This window comes from Zingiber officinale, chromosome 9B, assembly GCF_018446385.1.
Source record: "Zingiber officinale cultivar Zhangliang chromosome 9B, Zo_v1.1, whole genome shotgun sequence".
Classification (NCBI taxonomy): domain Eukaryota; kingdom Viridiplantae; phylum Streptophyta; class Magnoliopsida; order Zingiberales; family Zingiberaceae; genus Zingiber; species Zingiber officinale.
In genome coordinates, this window is record NC_056003.1 from 38,449,858 (window position 1) to 38,456,544 (window position 6,687).

Here is a 6,687-nt window from a genome sequence, read left to right on the forward strand (position 1 = left end):
TAGTTGGTGCATCCATTTGTCACATGGGATGAGGACTCCATCTTCGATGGGATATGTGAATCTCATCTGGATGATTATTCACATCTTGACTTGTGTCTTGAGGTGATACTTCATTAGACTTTTCCAGTAGCCAAAGTCTTCGCCGGTAAAGAGGAGAGAGCATGTAGTGCTATACCCCTCTTGGTGGGCTATTTAAAAGAATATTCTTCTTGCACAATAAAAACAAATAGACTTGTCCCAAGACTTAGTCTTGGATTAGTAGTGGTGGAGAAAAATAAAATAGTATTTCACTAATTTCGAGAAAAAAATAATAAAAAAATAAATTAAATAATAATAATAAAAATTATTACAAATTTTTGTTAAATGCGATATTTTGTCAACACTGACCAATGGTGAAAAAAATGAAAATGAATTTTTTTAAAAAAATTGGAGGGAAAAAAATGAAAGGCGTAGTTGAAAAAACAGATGACAAAGCAAAAATTGCTCGAAGGGTAGTTGTGCCAATTCAGAGCTGCCTTACTCTGATACCAATTGTAGGATCATTGTGCTAGAGGGGAGATGAATAACGCTCGTGACTTTCACGTTCATATTGTTAGAGTGTATACTAAAAGCCTAACTTTTTGTAAAGATTTATTTTTAAATAAAGAATCACATTGGTCAAATGTCTACATTTATATGCTAAGTGTAGTTGTTCAATTAATTTATATTATAGATAACATGGTGTGTGGTGTCACACAGAAGATCATGTTATCAGTTCCTTATAAATTATAAATAGTAGCTCACGACTAAGATGGATAGGAACAAACCATTGGAATAGTCGTAGTGTAATTTGGTATTAGTTTATCTCGACTATAAAATTACACTAGTACACTCTGAGTGCATTGAGAAGGACCATTTAAGGTAGTTTCCTTTTATACTGACTGCATAAAAGAACAAGACCTTTGTTATTATGGAAGTGTGTACTCTTAATCTTGATATAATAACAAACGCATATATTTAGTATTTATTTCTTTAATTTATCAGTGGATGAGATTTAGTTCGATAAATCAAGACGCCCGATAAGTTGGGAAATAATATTATTTATAGTGTGTGTTGTTGATTATAGAAGGAAACTGTGTCCTAGCAATCTAGGTTGATGATGTCCCCAAGAGGAGCTTATAAGGATTGTCATGTAAATCCTGCAGGTGGACTTAGTCCGACATGACAATAAGGTTGAGTGGTACTACTCTTGGAGTTAGATATTAATTAAGTGAGTTGTCGGTAACTCATTTAATTAGTGGACATTCGATTTCTTAAACATAGGGAGATTAACACACTCAAGATAAGAAGGAGCACATATAGTAATATGTGATTGGTGCGGTAGTTCAATAATAACTCTTTAGTGGTATGAGTTATTATTGATGAACTCGAGTTGGGTGTTCGAGGAGAACACGGGAAGCTCAAGTTCATCGGGAGACCAAAACCAATTCCTCCTCTCGGTTCCTGTCGTAGCCTCTTAATTATAAAGTCTTATATCCACCTAAAGCCCACCTTCTTACCCATCCTTAGGTGGTCGGCCAAGCCAAGCTTGGAGCCCAAGTAAGGGTCGGCCAAACCAAGCCTTGGATGGGATTAAGATGTGGCCGACCTAGCTTGGAGCCCAAGCTTAGGTGGCCGGCCATATAAAAAAATAAAAGGGAGTTTATTTTTAAAATATTTCATTATGTGGAAGCCATGATTTTAAAAGAGAGTTTTAAAAATTAAATCTTTCCTTTTATAGTTTATACAAAGGATTAAGAGAAAGGTTTGATATCTTTCCTTATTTGTAGTTAAAAGGAAGATTTTAATTTTTGGAGAAAACTTTCCTTAATTGTAATCATCCACATATTTTAAAAAGGATATTTTAATTTATAAAAGTTTCCTTTTATAACCAACCATGAAGGGAATTTAAAAGAGAAATTTTTATTTTAAAAATTTTCGGAAACAAATAAGGAAGTTTTAATTTTATGTTTAAAACTTGCTTGTTTAGTGCACATGGTTTAGTGCACATGATGTGGCCGGCCATTGAAAGATTAAAAGGAAGTTTTAATTAAAATTTTCTTTTTAGTCATTGGTAAGGAAAATAAGGAAGTTTTAATTATGTTTAAAACTTTCCTTATTTGCCATGACCAAGGATTATAAAAGAGAGGGAGGGGTTGCCCCATGAGACAACACATCTATTATTCATCTCCTTTCTTCCTTGGTGGTGGCCGACCCTCTTCTTTCCCTATTCTTCTTCCTTGGTGGCCGGCGACATCTCATCTCTAGGAGTTGTTGGTGGCCAGATCTTGTTAGAGGAAGAAGGAGAGATAGGAGACATTGTTTCTTAGCATCCCTTAGAGCTTGGTTGGTGGCCGAAGTTCTTCATCTCTAGGAGATTGTTGGTGGTCGAAACTGTTGGTCCCTTTGGAGGCCGGCAAGAGGGGAGGGGTGAATTGCCCTACAAAATAAAACTCGAACCTTTCTCGGATTTCAACTATATAACATAAACACTTGTAATAAAAAGTAGAGACTAAGTAAAGAAATCATACACCAGAGATTTACTTGGTTTGCAATCAGAGGATTGCTAATCCAAGGAAAGTAAGCGCACTATGATCTCCTCTAGGCGGAGAAGCCTCTTTACAATGTTGACAGCACAAATGAAAAGAATACAACTGAAAGCAGAGAAAGAATTGATTACAAGTGAGTTCCTTTCAATGTACGGATCAGTACTTTATTTATAGTACTGGTCCGGGCGCTTGGAAGTGCTTCCGGGCGCCCCCGGGGGGATAAATTTTATCCCCCAACGATCAGATTGTGAAAATCGCGATCCTGGTCAAAATCATGTTCCGGGCGCCCGGAAGCATTCCGGGCGCCCCGGACAGCTCCAAGCGCCCGGAATGGTTCCGGACACCCCGGAGCAAAAAGTCAACTGCGGTTGGCTTTTTGTCCGGGATCACTTCTCCGTTAAGTCCCAGTCTCGGTCCGGGTCTGTTCGCTCCGGCTCCGCTAGCTTGGGTGATCTCGGCCTTCCAGAATAGGGCTCACCCGAACCCATGTTCCGGCCTTCTCCTCGAGCAGCCTTCCTTCCCGATTTCTCGCACGCTCTTCTCGTCCACCGGTGTACTCTTCCGCGGACACCTCGTCCCTCAGACGCACCGAGCCCGTCGGCTCTCTCCCGTGCCGTCCTTCTCGCTAGCCGCGTCTTCCGCTCGACTTCCTGTGTTCCTAAGCTCCTGCACACTTAGACACAAGGGTTAAACAAACGCAGGACCTAACTTAGCTTGTTTGATCACATCAAAACACCTTGGGGTTCCAACAACTCCCTTGATGAGCAACCCAAGTTAAGTTAGGGTAACCATATGCAATAAAAACAATTTATATTCAATTAAGTCCAAATATTTTTCAATTGAAAAATTATATTACCTCCCCCTAGACTTAACATACTTCTCCCCCTTTGATCACATAAAAATTGGGGTTATAAACTAGTCTAAGGTAAATTCAAAAAAAACTTTGAGTGTAAAAAAAAATGTCTAAGTCAATTTAAGTAAAACTTAAGTTTTTTAGAGAATTTTTCTTTCGAGAAAAATTTAAGTAAAACATTTTTCAGAGAATTTAAGAAAAATTTAAGTTTGAAACTTATTTTAACATTCCCAAAAAGAACTTTTCTAAAAAAAATTCTAAGTTAATATTCATACGAAACAATTCTAAGTCAATTTTTTTAAAAAATTATAAGGCAATATTATCAAAAAAAATTCTAAGATTTCTAAGTCAATTTTCATTAAAAATTTCTAAGATAATAAAAAATTTCTAAATTTTTTTTTTTAAAATATTTTCTAACACAAATTGAATAACTCTTTTAAAGCATTAAGTAATTTAAATTAATACTTTTTCAGTTAGTCAATTAAACTTTTCATTTCGATACTTGGCTTCCAGGTCGTGGCGAGGCACTAGGCCTTCTTGGTTATTGGAGCAACAACCACTTCATTAGACAAAGCCTCATAAAGAAATTAGTTGTTTAATTTCCTTGCTGAAAATGCTAAGTCTAATTTTAATTCTAAATTAAATAGGTATTTGGAACCCAATAGAGGTTCCTACCTACAGGATTGACCAAGTATTTCCAAGGTATATAGATTTTTGATATATTTCTAATTTGACTTTGATGAAATCTATAATACCAATTTAAACCTCTATAATTTCTAAAAGTAGAAATATTTGAACCATTGAATTTTTTCAATCTTTCTATTTCTTCTTTTAGTTTTTCATTTTCAATTTTCAATTTTTCAAAATCCTCTATAAGACATGATTTTGCCAAAATTCTCTTTGTTTCTAAAATTTTATTTTCTAATTTGGCATTTTTATTTTCTAATTTATACATGGATTTAGTCATAGCTTTGATACCAGAGTAAAGCTGATCAGGGGGTAAGAGGCATACCTCACTTACCATGTCGGACTTGAAGCCTGAATCTCCCCCTGCTTCACTTCTTTCATCCGAGGTCGCTCCCTGATGTGCGTAGATTATATACTCTTTTATGCATGTTTTTACGCACATTTACATACTTTGAGCATGCTTGATCTATGCATTTTTATACTTCCAGCTTTCCTTTTAGCATATTTACTCTTTTGGTTCGGAGATCTGCTTTTTGTGCATTTTCTGTACACAGGAGTCGATTTGGTGAAGAATCTACATCCTTGGGCAAGCATTGGAGGAAACAAAGGGAGAAAGCACCGGGCCGTGTACCTCATACGGCCCTGCACTGGTATGGAGCTCGGGCCGTGTGGAGTTTGGCATTGATTGACAGGATGCGATTGGAGCAAACATGGAACTTAAATAAAGTCAAGAGCTTTCAGAGCGTCTGGGCAGTGTGGATCACACGGGCATGTGAAAATTAAGTTTTTCCAGATTCTGGCCATGTAGATTCGACACGGCTATGTTAAGGCCATGTGGAATCGACATGGCCGGGGCAAGTCCGTGTGGAATCCACACGCTTGTGTCAAGGTCGTGTGGATTCCTCCTCTATTTAAACACCGCGGAGTGAATCTAAAACGGCAATAACTTTGTTCTTGGGAGGAGTTACGGGCTGCTCTTTATATCAAAATGTAGATAACTTCAAGATCTACAACTTTTATGAAGGCTTGATTCAGAGACCCAATCTTGGTAGTCTAACTGTTTCTTCTTGGCCTTTCGTGGGGATTTAAGGAATGCTTGTATTCTCTATTTCTTCGGGTTTTCTTCCTCGATTCATGGAGTAGATCTTGTATTCTAGGATGAAGGGAGTATTTGTATGATGGATTGATGTAATCTCTTATGGATTTGCCATTCTCTTGTTTCAATGACATTATCTTGCTTGTATCAATTAGATCTTGAACGATTAAAGATGATTCGTGCTTAATTCTCATTCTTGATTAATTGTTTGAATTTCTTATGGACTTTGTAAAGATAAACTCTCACTCGATCATCCGAGGGATCCACGTGACAGGTGCAAGCCCGTGTAAGGACGTTTGAGAGACAATCTTGAAGAGGAAATAGGAATATTCAAGAGAGTAGGATGGATTTTGTGATTAGTTTCTTGTATCTTGATAGATTGATAAGTCGTGGGCTTCTACGTTGATATCCGAGGAAGGCATAGCAATAGGTGCACTTCTGTGTAAGGACAACATAGGTTCATGTCTAATTAATCCTATTTAGATACATTTCTCAGTCCTTAGCCGGTTGTCTATTGCAAGAGAGAACCGACAACTTTCTACATGTTTGGCAATTGAGGGATAAGAATTGGTGAACCATTTACATTCGAGAAATCATACAAAGAAACCGAAACTCCTAGAATCTCCCTTTATCATAACCCAAAACACTAAACTCTTGTTTGTAGATCTTTAAGATTAGATTTGTTTACCTTACTTTGCTTTTGAAACGATTGGATAGTTGTTTGGCTAATTCGCATTGAGACATTTCTAGTGCTTATTCCAGTCCCTGTGGATACGATAATCTTTTATATTACTTGCGACATTTCCGTACACTTGCGGAGAGCGAACAAGTTTTTGGCGCCGTTGCCGGGGACTGCGCTATAACATTAGGAATTATCAATTGAGTTAGACTAAACATAACTTTTCTTTCTTTCTTTACATTTTCATAGTTGTAACTAATTTTTTTTTTTTTTTTAGAATTCTGTTTCTATAAGCTTTTATTTTCTTGAATAACATTCTCGACAATTCTTTTTGTTGCAATTCTAATTCTAATTCTAAATTTGCATTCTTGATTTCTAGCACTCTAATCTAACTTTTCTCTGTTTTCTCTTTTGATCTAGTTTCTTTCTTCTTTTCTTTTGTAAACATATCTTGCAATCTTTAGCATATTAATTATTCTAGACATTTTTCTTTTTCCTTTTATCTTTTCTTTCTTGTTTTCATTATGCACTTTCTTTCATGCAATTTAAATTCTGCATTTTCTTTCTTGCTTTTCATTATGCATTTTATTTCTTGTCTTTAATTCTGCATTTTTAGTTTTGCTTGTAATTTTTTTTAGATATCTTGAGCACTAACATGTCAAGCAGGGCTTCAAGAGAATTTTTCACACCCATGAGCGTAAGATCTTCCATTGATGAATATTATGGTTCAGAAGATGATCAATTTGAGTTTCTTTGTAGAGTGTGTGGTAGCACATCTCATCCAGCTGCTATTTTCCATTTTTTT